The sequence below is a fragment of the Euphorbia lathyris genome, chromosome 7, assembly GCF_963576675.1.
Source record: "Euphorbia lathyris chromosome 7, ddEupLath1.1, whole genome shotgun sequence".
NCBI classification, from domain to species: Eukaryota; Viridiplantae; Streptophyta; class Magnoliopsida; order Malpighiales; family Euphorbiaceae; genus Euphorbia; species Euphorbia lathyris.
The window spans coordinates 88555007-88570137 of NC_088916.1; positions in this window are offsets into that span (position 1 = coordinate 88555007).

Here is a 15131-nt window from a genome sequence, read left to right on the forward strand (position 1 = left end):
GTGTCGATGATCTGGCGTGTTGCCGCTGTCACTTGCATCTGGTTAATCTGGCATTGCAGGAATGAAGCAATCTTTAAAGAAGTTTCTCCTTCTATTCAGCACTCGAAGATCACCCTTTTTCGAATGATTCGAGAGTCCTTTGCCATTTCTAAAGGTTTTTGCTCTTCACCAAGAGATGATGTTATCGTATCCCGTCTTCTGGCTTCTCCTAGACCGCCTCCAGTTTCCAACATTATTCTGGTCCATTGGCTTAAACCTCCTCCGGGTTGGGTTAAAGTCAATGTGGACGGCTCTGCTTTTGGCACTCCAGGTGAGGCAGGAGCGGGAGGTATTTTTCGCAACTATCGTGGATTTTCCAAAGGCTGTTTTGATTTTTCTACCCCTCCTTCTTTTGCTTATATGGCTGAATTGAGAGCCGCTATTTTTGCAATTGAACTTGCTTGGGAAAAAATTAGCATCAGCTTTGGGTTGAGTCAGACTCAATGTACGTTGTTAATCTGCTTAGTCACGTTCTATGGATGTTCCTTGGAGTATTCGTCAAGAATGGTTGCATTGTCTCAGTATTTGTTCTAGGATGAACATTCTTTTTTCACACATATTTAGGGAAGGAAATAGAGTTGCTGATCCACTGGAAAAGTTTGGAGTCTCTTCCTCGGTGATCAATTGGTGGCCTTCAGCTCGTGCTTTTTGCCATAGGTTTATCAATGATGACATTTGTAGTATTTCTCACTTGCGTTCTTCTTGACTTTCCTAAACTTTTCTCCTCCCCCCTTCTTTTTTTTTGTTCTCCTTCCTATTCTCTTGTTCAAACACTCATTTTTCGTTTATTAATATATTGTGGGTTTGTCAGTTCTTGAACCACGGGTGCTCACCCCGCCCAAGTTCTATCTCGTCCCAATTTCTATAAAAAATATATATAAATTCATCATTATTTATTATAATTATAATTACTTATATGTAATTTATTATATATATAATATATAAAGTTTATTATAATTATAATTTTTTATATATAAGATATCATTTATCGTTTTATATATATAATTTATCATTATTTATTGTAATTATAATTTCTATATATAAAATATATCATTATGTATAAAATTATTATAATTATAATTATTTTATGCAATCAATTAAGTTAAGTTAAGTCCAGTTTAGTTCAGTTCAGTTGCATTCAGTTCAGTTCAGTTAATTTGATTTCAGTAAAAAAGAACAGGACCTAATTCATTCTAAAGTTATTGAAAAAAATAATAATTTGGTTCTTATCTTATAAAATAGCTTGATTTTGTCAATTCATAAAATGTTTTATGAATTTTGTTTTGAAAATAAAAAAAATTAATTTTATCATTTTCAAAATAATTTTGAATAAAAAGTTCCTAAAGAAATTATTAGAAAATGATAAAATTGAACCAATATTTTACGGCACAGATAAAAATTAAGCCATTTTATAAACTAAGTAAAATTTCCAATAACCTCAACATTAAAGTTTAGTTTTTCCTAAAAATAAATTTGATCCATAGTAAAATTATATATGACTCGACAACACAACACGAAATCGGTACTATCCGATTAGGTTAATACGAGATTGAAATGAATTTTTTTTGGGTTGGTTAGGGTTTAATATAATACACTAATTCGAAATTGACACGACATTTTCACGACACAAACACAATAATTGCAACCTCTAATATTTATGTTGTTAGTTTATACACTATTTTTTATTTGGATAAGGGTCAAATTTAACCCTAATGTTTTAGTCAAAGTGCAGATTTTGCCCCTAACGTATGAAATGATGCGAGTTAAACCCTAATTTTTTTCAAGCAATATCAATTTTAGCCCCGCGCTATCGAAAATTTAAAAAGACTGATTTACTGTTATTTAATTATCACGTCGAATCTTTCAAATAAGTTTGTCGATCAATTGAAGCAGATTCATATACTTTTTATTCCTATATTAATAACACTCTAAATATTTTAGACAATTTGACATAAAAATTATAATTATTTATATGTAGCAGATTTAGTTTTTAGTAGCATTTTAGCAAAATTTTTGTAATTTTGTTAAACTAAATATCTTAGACATAATTGATATTTGGATGGTCTAAAGTGATTGTAAACTAAAAAGATAACATGTAAAGTTAATAGGAAAAGAATATAATATGGTTAATTTAATTGTGACGGTTAGCTTAAATTGGATATATTTTGTAAACGTTAAGCCTATATTGATGCTATTTTGTACGTGAGGCTTAAATTGATGCTATATTGTAAACGTTAAGCCTAAATTGATATTATGTTGTAAACACTAAGCCTATATTAGTGCTATTTTGAACGTTGAACCTAAATTGATACTTTTCCAAAAATGTTAGGTCTATTTTAGTACTTATCCCATAAGAAGCTTAATATATGAAGCTTAATATTTTATACTAATTAAATATCTCACACAAATGACCTCGCCTATATAACTGTAGCTACTGTTTTCACAACTATTGTTTTCTCCGCCCCTCTCTTCTCTTCTCTGTAAATGTGTTTGTGCATTCCATATTAATACCTCCCCCCAAGAGATCTCAAATCTGGAAAGTTGTTGTGATGTTGATGGTGTGCGATTAGGGTTTACCTTCTGCAGAAAGTGGCTCAACAGATCTTCTAGGTAACAAATCCATGACGTTATCTGCTAAAATATTAATAGCACAAAGCTCTATATTTGAATTGCCCAATTCCAAGTTATTTCTGAGTTTTTGTTGGCATTTACTATTTGTTGCTCATTGGATTTTTATTCTATAATGTTTTTTTTTTGCAGGAAATATTTTCTTTCCGAGCAACTACTTGAAAGCTATTGAATTTTAGAAGCATAATTCTTTCTGGTAAAACTTTGGACTTTTCATCTCTTGAATTTTAGGTTTTAATGAGAATTGCGAAGCGATCTATATTACTCCTAATCTACGCTATTGGGAAATATGGGTATCTATTGAATTTCCAGGGGTAGTTCTGAGAGTCTTATAGTTGTCATAGAAGCTTCAGGAACTCCTTTTATTAGTTTAAGGAGGCAGAATCTCCAAATAGTAACAAGTCTTGGAAATAGATACATCGGAAGTATCAATCCACGAAAAACAATAATATAAAGAAGTGATTATATTTCATGTTGGGATGTGAAAACCACTGGTACCAAAGAAAATGACACTTTCTTAATGCATATTTATAAATAGGAAACAGCTAGCAGATAAATACCTATAACTTGCACAAGCATGTGAGAGTTTTTCTGGAGGTAGTCATAAGGGTCAGATTTGACTCTTACAATACTTCCTAGTATCTTTTCTTCAAATGTTTCTGAATCCTGGAGAAGCTCCTGAACTAAACTTATCCGGAGATAAGTTTAATATTATCAGTAATCACCATTTCATTATTCTTGATAATATTAAACTTATCTACCTGAAAAAGAGTTTAGTTCAGGAGCTTCTCCAGGATTCAGAAACATTTAAAGAAAAGATGGTAGGAAGTATTGTAAGAGTCAATTCTGACCCTTATGACAACCTCGAGAAAAACTCTCACATGCTTGTTCATGTTATAGGTATTTATCTGCTAGATGTTTCCTATTTATAAATATGCATATAAGAAAGTGTCATTTTCTTTGGTACCAGTGGTTTTCACATCCGAACATGAACTATAATCACTTCTTTATATTATTGTTTTTCGTGGAAATTGGGATAATAATTTGAAGTCAGCATCCCAATTCAATATGTATATGGAGCAAATGCAACAAGTCTTGGAAAAAGCTTGGATGTCCTACCATGCGAAAGAGCAGGCTTATCAAAACTTGAGTATGCAACATCAAATGTTGCTTAGCGAGTTCGATCATCAGAAGACATATGGAGACTTCTAGGCTCAAACACGAACTATACATGACGAGAAATCTCTTAGATGGAGATAAAAAAAGCTTTGAAGGAGACAACTAAAGAATTCACCGAGTATGGTGGTCCTGAAGAACCAATTTACATGGATACAGGGTCTGGTGGTCCTGTTTTGAGCATGGGTGAACAGGAGAAGTTGCCATTTAAAGAAGAGATGACACAATATGCTCCAGCTGAAGAATAAGATATGACAGAATGTGCTCCATCCGAAAAAACAAGTTACTCAACAATCTATTTAACTGATCCAACTTTATGTTTTAAGTGAAATTTGATTGAAACTTTTTAACTTTGTTTTAAACATTGTTGGTATGCTAATTTTTGTTATTAGACGTTTCTATCATAATTAGTTTGTCTATGATAAAACTATGCCAGCTATGCTTGGAAGGTAACTTGATTTGAATGTTATCTACATCGGCCTATGATCCTCTGTATCTTTATGAGATGTTTTTAATTGAAATTATTTGATCCAATTTAATTCCATTTGACATCTTAATATGTATTTCCATTGTTTCCAAGTAAATAGAGTGAAAATTTATATATGCGCATTTCTGAATTAGAAGGATTATATATGTGCTAAGTTTCACACAAATAGATATCAGAAATGTTATTTCTAAAAAGAAACGGAAATATAAACGAAAAAGAAATGTTATGTTCATCTTTGACTGTTATTTCAGTTGTGGTCATATAAATGTAAGACTTGCTCCATATTTTCAAAATTAAACCCACCACATTAATAAATGTGATGGAAATAATTGACATCTTTCTTTTATTCACTATAAAGGAGATTCAGATGCTCCATCATCATAAGGTTCAAATGGAGTAGATGGTTATTCAGCTTTGATGAGGATTTAGTATGTGGCTTGATAAGTTTTGACAAGTTGCTGCAGCAAGCATACTTTTCTGCTAATGAAATTTTTGCAGATCCGGTTATGGGTTCATAACTATCACTTGATGGTGTTCCCTACTTTCTTGAGGAAGTGTTTCTACCGAGTTAAGCATTGTTTCTTCCTTCATAGTCCATTCCTCTCTTTAATAATGCTCTTTTTAAGGATAGATGTTTGATTAAAGAAATTGCATTCTTTTAAGGGCATATATGAAGATTCACTGAAGGGAACACGGTCTGTTTGCATAACGGTACCGACATATTTTTTTTACAATGGAGAACCATCATTTATAGGGATGGTTTGGCCCCTACTCATCTATCCATCTTTATTTGCGATTGCGGCTCCCAACATATGAAGGGTTATGCATTTTCTTTTATGCTCCAATGAGGCCAAAACAATGTCTTTCCTCAAATTTTTGAGGAAGTGTTCCTACCGAGTTAAGCTTGGTTTTTTCCTTCATAGATCATTTTCTTCGTCGGAAATTTATCAAATTCTACCAGTTAGAGACGAGATTATGTAAGCATTGCTCAATGCTCTGGTTTAATAGGTAGAATGGTTTTTGTCTTTTAAAGTTAGAGTTTGATTACAATGAAACTAATGTTGTTCTAAATTAGTAAATGAATATGTTGTTCTAGTCATGTGCACCCAATGATGTTCAATTTCCAATTCCAAATTTTTTTTTTTTTTGTTGAGGATGTTACAAAAATATTTCAGAATGTTACAACCAAGATTTGCATTTTCAGGCTACCTGAATTTCGTAAGCAGCTTCTGACTCGCCTTTCACAATCATTCCACACCACAAAATCAGCAATCCGCTCTAAATTAGAGTAGAACAAATAAATATTGTCATGATTATTGACGTGAATATCAGATTTGGACAGACCAGACATATATATCTAGAAATTTTATTTTATCGAACTTATTCACGTCTCCTCCTCTGGTAAAATTTTGTCTTATGGTTTAAAGGTGTAGAAAAAATGACTGAAACTGTAAAAGTAACTAAACATATCTCTTGAGTGGCTGCTATATCTCTTATCTTATGTTTTCTTTTCTTTGGTGTTCCTCTTTTATGTATCACAGAAGGTTAACAATATTTTATTATATGATAGACAACAGCTTCACACCAAATGGTTGAATTTAAGTAAAATGGTATTTTATTACATACTTTCTCATATTTGGAGTTTACCCCCAAATTCCATTCTTAACCAACTAAGAGTAGTTTAAGCTTCCCTGTAACTTCGTGGTAAGATTGAAGAAAATTAGGGATAAGATAAGTTTTTTTCCCTGCCAAGTAGTCCACACTTTCTTAACTCTAGCAGCTCAACCGGTGGGACTCAATCAAACTGTTCTTCTAGAAATGATGGGATACTCACAGCACCAAACATATCTTATTTTTAGATTTAGTTTCAGACAAATCAATCTACTTAATCTTATAATTAATAAATTGTAATAACTTTTTTAATTCCAATATTCTTTCAAAAACCGAGCACACACATAGTATGCATATCATGTGATTTTATTTTGTTTAATTCGTTATTTTTCTCAAACTTATAAGGCTAACACCTTCTAAAGTTATTGAAAAAAAAATTAGTTTTGTCCTTATCTTATAAAACATCTTAATTTTGTCCATTCATAATTTCTTTTGTGAATTTTATTTTGATAATAGAAAATTTGATTTAGTTTTATCATTTTCAAAATATTTTCGAATAAAAAGTTTCCACGGAATTTATTAGAAAATAATAAAATTGAACCAATATGTTACATCAAGGATAAAAATTAAGCCATTTTATAAAATTAGAGGGAAATTCCCAATAACCTCATGATTAAAATTGAGGTTTTCCTAAAAATAAATCTGATCCATAGTAAAATAAATCTTTTAGAGAATTTGACAAAAAAAAAGTTGTGATTAATTTATATGTAACAGATTTAGTTTTTAGCATTTTAGCAGAATTTTTAGCATTCATAGGTATCTCCTATGTGAGATCTGAATAGAAGGTAGCCCATCTATCAATTATGGATACTGTTAGTGTTGGGCCCACAAGTTCACCAACAGCTCCACCATTAGTATGATATTGTCCGCTTTGGGCCGAGCCCGCACGGATTTGTTTTTGGGCTCCTTCCCAAAAGGCCTCATCCTAATGTAGTTGGTGAACTTCTTTATAAACTATGCAACTCCCTTATATCTTTCCAATGTGGGACTTGGGATGTATACTCAACAGTTAGGATTAGGGTTTACCTTCTCCAGAAAGTGGCATAATCAAATCTACAGAAATCAATGCTTAGGATTAGGTTTTATCTTTTCTAGAAAGCTAGCATTCAGCAATGCTTTTAGGATCTGATTTCTAACTGCTCCGTCGTGCATAAATTTCTAATGAGAATCAAGCTTAATTCGGTAGAAACCCTTCCTCGGGAAAGAAGGGAAGAGCATCAAGGGATGGTCATGAACCCTACAAAATCATCTTTGGGATTAATAACCTCCATAACTTTATCTGCTAAAATATTATTAGCAAAAAAGAGTTGTGTTTGTTTACAGGTGAATTGAGCAATTGTAACTTCTTTATGTGTTTTTGTTTTTTGTTGCTCACCAATCCATATGTATTTTGATGCTGTCTTAATTTTTTTTGCACGAAACTATCTTTCTTAACAAATCGAATTACTGTTTACAATTGTTTATGGTAAATCTTTGCACTTTTTCTTTGTTGGGTTTTATGTTTTAAGGGCAATTCTGAAGATATAATGAGTTTTGTAGCTACTCTATTTTATTATATGTGTTTAGAGATGATGTATCATTATTAATTTTTCTTTAATTACTTGTTTTCTATAGTGGTTTTTTTGAAATGATTATGCCAAAAGGTGAGAATTTTAGGATTGTAATTGTGATTTCAATATATCTATTGTTAAATGTGTTTGTTTATGAGTATCTTACATAAGCTATCTGATGTGTTCTATGATGATATGATTATTTGAAACCCTATAAGTTTGTTTTGAACTTGGTATGCTAATTTTTGTTATTAGATGTTGCTCTCTGGTGTTGTTTATATACCCTATTTGATCTGTCAGGATGATATGATTACTTGAAATTGAAACCACAAGTTTGTTTATGCTTCTTTTGTTATGATAAGTTTTTCTGATACAAATCAAGATTGTCTTTTATTTGCTATGATGAATCTATGCTGGTCATGTTTGATCTGAATATTATCTAAATTTCATCAGACAATTATCTTTGTTGCAATTTCCTGCATTTCCAACTAGTTGAGATTGCAGCTTTGGGAGTAACCATTTTTAGCTTAATTTTCAATGGAGGTGTTTGTTCATTTAGTAAAGCATTAGCAATTGTTAATTTTAGTTTGGCAATGCTAGATATTTCTCTCAAAATACTAATTTGTTGTTTGTAACAAATGATAAGGAAGTTGTTGGTGTCAGACTTTATGAAATGGCATTATTGTTTTGCTTCAATTCAGTTGCCTACTTTTAGGCAAAATTGATTCAACTCATGTACTTTTTATGCTTCTTCATTAATCTTGTTTGATGCTTTCTGGTAATAATTCATTGAATTTGTAATGACTATATTAATTATATGGGTTTTTTTAATTGTTTGTTCAACATAAAATGAATTTAATGCCATTGAACATCTTAATCTATTTCCATTTGTTTCCAAGTAAATAGAGTCAACATGAGCATTTTAGAGGATTATATATGTGCTATGTTGCACGGAAACTGAATTTAAGATGAAATGCGGAAAAACTAAGGAAGAAGAGTTGAACATAATATATAAAAATGTAACTTTCTGGAAAGGAAAAATGTCTCCATTTGTACAGGGAATGAAAGGATGATTTGAGCCATGTTAGGAATTCAATTCTTATGTTGACTGGCTTTTTAGATGCTCAATTAATTCTGATTAAGGAAAACTTATACACAATAATCAGTGATTCATCAAAGAAATAGAAAGGAATTCTTGGTAGAATTTTTTAGATTCCAATAAGACAAGATGAAGAAATTAATTAAGTAATAATAAAACAGATGAAGAAATTAATTCTGTTTTTATGGTTGTTTTGTCTTTGATCTATATGTTATAGCCATGAACTGAAGACCTTTTTTTGGTTCATTTGAAAAAGTTTGAGACTGATGTTGGTTAAACTTGATGTGTTCGGATAGATGATGAAATCTAACTCCCTAGGGTGAATTTCTTAAAAGCAAATGCCTTTATGTGGATGTCTTAGATTACCCGTTTGTTTTATTATAATTAAATCTGCAACGTGCTTTTAGATCGTGATTCTTATTTTTGCATCCTCTATGTAGTTAATGGAAATCCGAAGCAAGGAGATTCAGATGGCGATGATTGCTCCAGGAATTTTTTTCTAAAAAGATGGACACAACAATGGAGATTCAGATGCTCCATCATCCTGTTGCTGCAAGAAGAAATTCGAGCAGGTGGTCATTCAGCTTTAATGTTGATTCACTATGCCTTGAAAAGGATTGTCGATTTGACAAGTTGTTGTGGCAAGCAAATGTTTGTGCATATAAAATTTTTGCACATAGGGTTATGAAGGTTATTAATCTTGAAGATGCTTTTGTATGGGTTAATGACTATCACTTTATGGTCGTCGTTACATTTTTGAGGAAGTGTTCTTACCGAGTTAAGCTTGGTTTCTTCCTTCATAGTTCATTTTTCTCATTGGAAATTTATCTAACTTTACCAGTTACAGACGAGATTATGTAAGCATTGCTCAATGCTCTAGTTTAATAGGTAGAATGGTTTTTGTCTTTTAAAGTTAGAGTTTGATTGCTATGAAGTTCTAAATTAGTAAATGAATATGTTGTTCTAGTCATATGTTGTTCTAGTCATTTCCAATTCCAAATTATTATATTTTTTGTTGAGGATGTTACAAAAATATTTCAGATTGTTACAACCAAGGTAGGTGCTATATTTGCATTTTCAGGCTACTTGAATTTCCTAATAGCTTCTGACTCTCCTTTCACAATCATTCCACACCACAAAATCGGCATTTCACTCTAAATTAGAATAGAACAAATGAATGTTGTCATGATTGTTGATATACGTGAATATCAGATTTGGACAGACCAGATATCTATGCAGAAAATGTATTTTATCGAACTTATTCACATCTCCTCCTATGGTAAAAAAATTTCGTATGGTTTCAACGTGTGGAAAAAATGACTGAAACTGTAAAAGTAACTAAACATATCTCTTGAGTGGCTGCTATATCTCTTATCTTATCTTTTCTTTTCTTTGGTGTTCCTCTTTTATGTATCACCGAAGGTTAATAGTATTTTATTATATGGTAGACAACATACTTTCTCATATTTGGAGTTTGCCCCCAAATTCCATTCTTAGCCAACTAAGAGTAGTTTAAGCTTCCCTGTAACTTTGTCTCTAGATTGAAGAAAACTAGTATTATGCCCGCGCATAATTTTAAATAATTTTGTATATAAATTTAACATTTTAATATTTTTAAAATTTTGTATCATTTATATATAGTGACATTAATATTTTGATTTAAAATAATTTAAATTTAAAAATTGTAAATAAATTAACTAAACCGTTTATAATTGCTTGATAATACCATGTTGACATGTTTGCAAGGATCATTCATTTCCGTTCTTGCATAATATTTTTTTTATATAATCTTATAATTTTAAAATATTTGTTACACTTTGTAGCGATATTTTTTCAATCAAAATTTCGGTCTCCTCAAATTTTTTTTACGTGTTTTCTAAATCCTTTGATAAATCAATGAATTTGAAATAAGTACGTCTTTCTTTTTAAATTTTATTTAGTTTAGATTGTAGTTTCGAGGTTTAAATATTGTGTTAATTATTATGTGTTATAAATTTTTGTAGTTATATTAATTTTTATGCTATTTATTAAAGTAAAATGAATGTAATTTGAATGGATCCTTACATATATTTTTTTATCGTTACATAATTTGTGTTCGTTGGGATATTTTGTAACTTAATTTATTATATCTATTAAATTTAAATATAATTTTTTTTCAGTTATATTGGTTTTAATGTTATTTATTAAAGTTAAATTAATGGAATTTGAATGGATCCTTACATATATGTTTCATCATATATTTTTCTTTCATTTTGATATTTTGTAAGTTATTTTATCATATCTATTAAATATAAATTAGATTACATATTTATAATTTTCTTTTGTTACTATTTTGGTAACTAATAAAAAATGTCTCTAAAACTCTTCTCATCTATTTCTCTCCGACTCCACTATTATATATAAAATATAGATATAGATATAAAATCCATCTTTAAAAATGAGAAAGAAACTTATAATAGTAATCATGACAAAACATGAATTGAGAACAAACTAACTATTACATATAAAAAAAATCAAATAATTACCTTGGGAAACATAACGATTTCCTGTAATTTTTTACTCTTTTGCTTTTCCCGATTTCAGTTGTCCATGCCTCTTTTATTTCCATCGGATTTCTTCAATTGAAGATATCAAAGTCTAAATTCTGACAATTCTTGAAGAAAAAAATACAATTAATAGAGTTTATAAATGGAAAACGTTCCTAAATAAATCTTAATCTCTTACTGAAAACAGAACAAAATTATAAAAAAAAAATTAGGGTAATTAATTTATTAGCCCCTATATTTTGATAAAACACACTGTTTAGTCATTGTATTTTCAAAAACACACGGTAAGGTACCTAACTTTTTTTCTCGGTGAACTGTTTACTCCTTTTGTCTGTTTGTTAGATTTTTTACCGTTTATGAATTTAGATATGACTAAATTACCCTTTAATATTTATCAGTCAAAAGCAATTCACACCTTTATGTCTTTCTCTCGCAACTCGCACTAAAAAAATGGAGAAATGATTGAATCTCGAACCCATAATCGACTCAAATCAACCAGAAGAACACAGAGATCAGAAACAATGAAGATAATGGTCTTATATATTTGATTTTATGGCAAAAGATAGTTAAGGTATTACATTTTTTTAAATAGATTTTGACTCAAATCCAAATTGACTACCAGAATCTTCATGAAAGTTTAATGGTAGGGACTAAACAGTTCACCGAGAAAAACGTTAGGGACTAAACAGTTCATCGAGAAAAAGGTTAGGGACCTTACCATGTGTTTTTGAAAATACAGGGACTAAACATTGTGTTTTGTCAAAATATAGGGACTAATAAATTAATTACCTAAAAAATTATATGATTAAGAACAAAACTAATACATAATAAAAATATAAAGGTCGATGATGACTTTGATTTTCGGTGGCCAGTGAATATAATGATAGAATATTACCTTGGGAAACATAACGATTTCCTGAATTTTTTATTACCTTGGGAAACATAACGATTTCCTGAATTTTTTACTCTTTTGCTTTTCCCAATTCCAGTTGTCCATGCCTCTTTTATTTCCATCAGATTTCTTCAATTGGAGATATCAAAGTCTAAATTCTGACAATTCTGGAAGAAAATGTTATTAATAGAGTTTATCAATGGAAATCGCACCTAAATAAATCTGAATCTCTTAATGAAATCAGAACAAAATTATATAAAAAAATATATGATTAAGAACAAAACTAATACATAAATAAAAAAAATAAAAGTTGATGATGACTTTGATTTTCGTTGGCCAATGAGTATAATGATAGAATGCTATCTGTCATGCTTTATATATAGGTTTATTTGTGACTTTTGGATTTCCTTCACTTTGTGTTTTTTCATCTTCTTGTAACTTTTACTTTATTTTATTACTTAATTGATGGACTATTAATTGAAAATAAATAATGTATTAATATAGTACTAATTATATAGAGATAATTAGAACTTATTAACTCTTTTATTCTCTTTGCTCCTCTAAAACTCTTCTTGCAAATTCTCTTGCTTCCGTAATTATATATAGTATAAATTAGGGACAACATATGTTTTTCCCCTGCCAAGTGCTCCACTCTTTCTTAACTCTAACCCCTCAACGGGTGGAACTCAATCAAACTGTTCTTCTAGAAACGATGGGATACTGACAACACCAAACAAATCTTATTTTTAGATTTAGTTTCAGAAAAATCAATCTACTTAATCTTATAATTAATAAATTGTAATAACTTTTTTAATTGCAATATCCTTTCAAAAACAAGCACACACATAGTATGCATGTCATGTGATTTTATTTTGTTTAATTCGTTATTTTACTCAATTAAGTACTTATAAGGCTAACTCCTTCTAAAGTTATTGAAAAAAATTAATTTTGTTCTTATCTTATAAAACATCTTAATTTTGTCCATTCATAATAATTTCTTTTGTGAATTTTATTTTGATAATAGAAAATTTGATTTGGTTTTATCATTTTCTAAATAATTTCGAATAAAAAGTTTCCACAAAATTTATTAGAAAATAATAAAATTGAACCAATATTTTATGGCAAGGATAAAAATTAAGCCATTTTATAAAATTGGAGGGAAATTCCCAATAACCTCATGATTAAAATTGAGGTTTTCCTAAAAATAAATTTGATCTATAGTGATGTTGGGACCAAACAAAAAAACAAACACAACCCATACAAAAAAATAATAGAGAAAAGCAACAAAGGCATACAACAATTTTAGCGTGGAAACCTCTTCAACAATAGATAAAAACCACGGGACCCGTAGGCCTCTTAAAACTCTACTATCGAAGGACTACAATTTTTGGATGGACAAAACTGTAACAAAAACCCTCGCTCTCTCACACAAACTCAAAGCCTAAGTTACACATCCTAGTTAACTAGCATTGAGAATATGGAATACATCAACTAAAGGCCTAAAGCCTATTTATAGGAGAACTCTCCCTTGACTTCCTTATTGGTAGGGAAGGTGGGATTCACACATTCCTTTACAACACTTTTAAACAATGTGGGATTTGGGGAGATATCCCAACAAATCCTCCCTCGACCCAAATCCCCACATATCTCAACATCTTTAGAAAAATGAACCCTTTTTGCAGTCTTCTTTTTCTTCATTCTGCCAAGGGAACATCCATCCAGATAATAAATCGGTTTCCCTCTTTTCATTCCTTGCAGTATCAAGCTTCCACATTTAAACACTTTGCAAAACTTGTCGGCTCCAACATATTTGTACCCACGTGAAGCCAACTCTCCCAACCAAATTATACTGGCTCTAGCACTAGGCACAAACTTCACATCAGCAAGTTTTTTACTACACCATTGTGGAGCTTAGGCGAACTCTTCCGACCCCTTTAATCGTCATCTTCAATTGCTCCCACTCCGAATGTAGCCAAAATCTCCATCAACTAGTAAAGTGTCAAAACAAACTCGATCTCTACAAATATGAATATCAGCAACAAATCTAACACCCAATCATAATGATCTTCAACAAGATCATCAGCAATCGTCAATAAAAAATCATGATCTTCAACCACATTAGTAGAGGATTCACCATTTTTACCATTACCCTTCCGTAGACTCTTCAAGTCCTCCAAAAAATGTGGGCAACGGGATTGCATGTGACCGGATTCACCACAATAAAAGCACTCAACAGTACTCATATCCTTTTGTCGAGATTTTGATCTCACTCTTCTTATGGTTCCTCCCCCTTTCTCCACTCTCTCCAGCTATGAGTATCTTAGGACAACTGTCATCTTCTCGCATCATCTTTTCATTCTCTTTCAAAGCTGCCATAACATCATTTAGGTGCAACGTGTTCTTCCCCACTAACATCGTTTACACTAAGGATTTGAAAGATCTAGGCAAAGAAGCTAACATGAGCAACGACTGCTCTTTATCGTCAATCTTATTTCCAATACTCAATAACTGACACACCTATTGATTAAAATTATTAATGTGGTCAAGAATGTTACCTCCCTGTTCCATTTTGAGTGTGTACATATCCATCTTCGGACACAACCGGCTAGCCAATGACTTCGACAAATAAGTGCTCTCCAACTTATTCCATAACTCTTTCGGAGATGTCTCCGTCAACACAATCATCTTAATTTGGGGAGCAAGGGCTAACCTGATAGTGCTGATGTTAAGCCCAAAATATACCTAAAATATCCTATATAAATACGTTAAATTTACATTGAAATCGTACTAATTATATTCATTTGGAATACTTTTACGTCTTTATTCACTTCTTTGATGCAAGGTACTTAATTATTTGGTTAAATCCAAATAGGAGCTAAAACGGAGCTAAAACGGAGGAAAAACCTAAAAAACGTACCAAGAATGCATATCAGTCAAAAGAACGTTCAATGAGGACAAGAAGCAGTCCAGAGAAGGGGAGACAAGTCCCTGTCGCGACTGAGATTTTCATAATCTCAGTCGCGACTTATGAAAGGCGTCACGA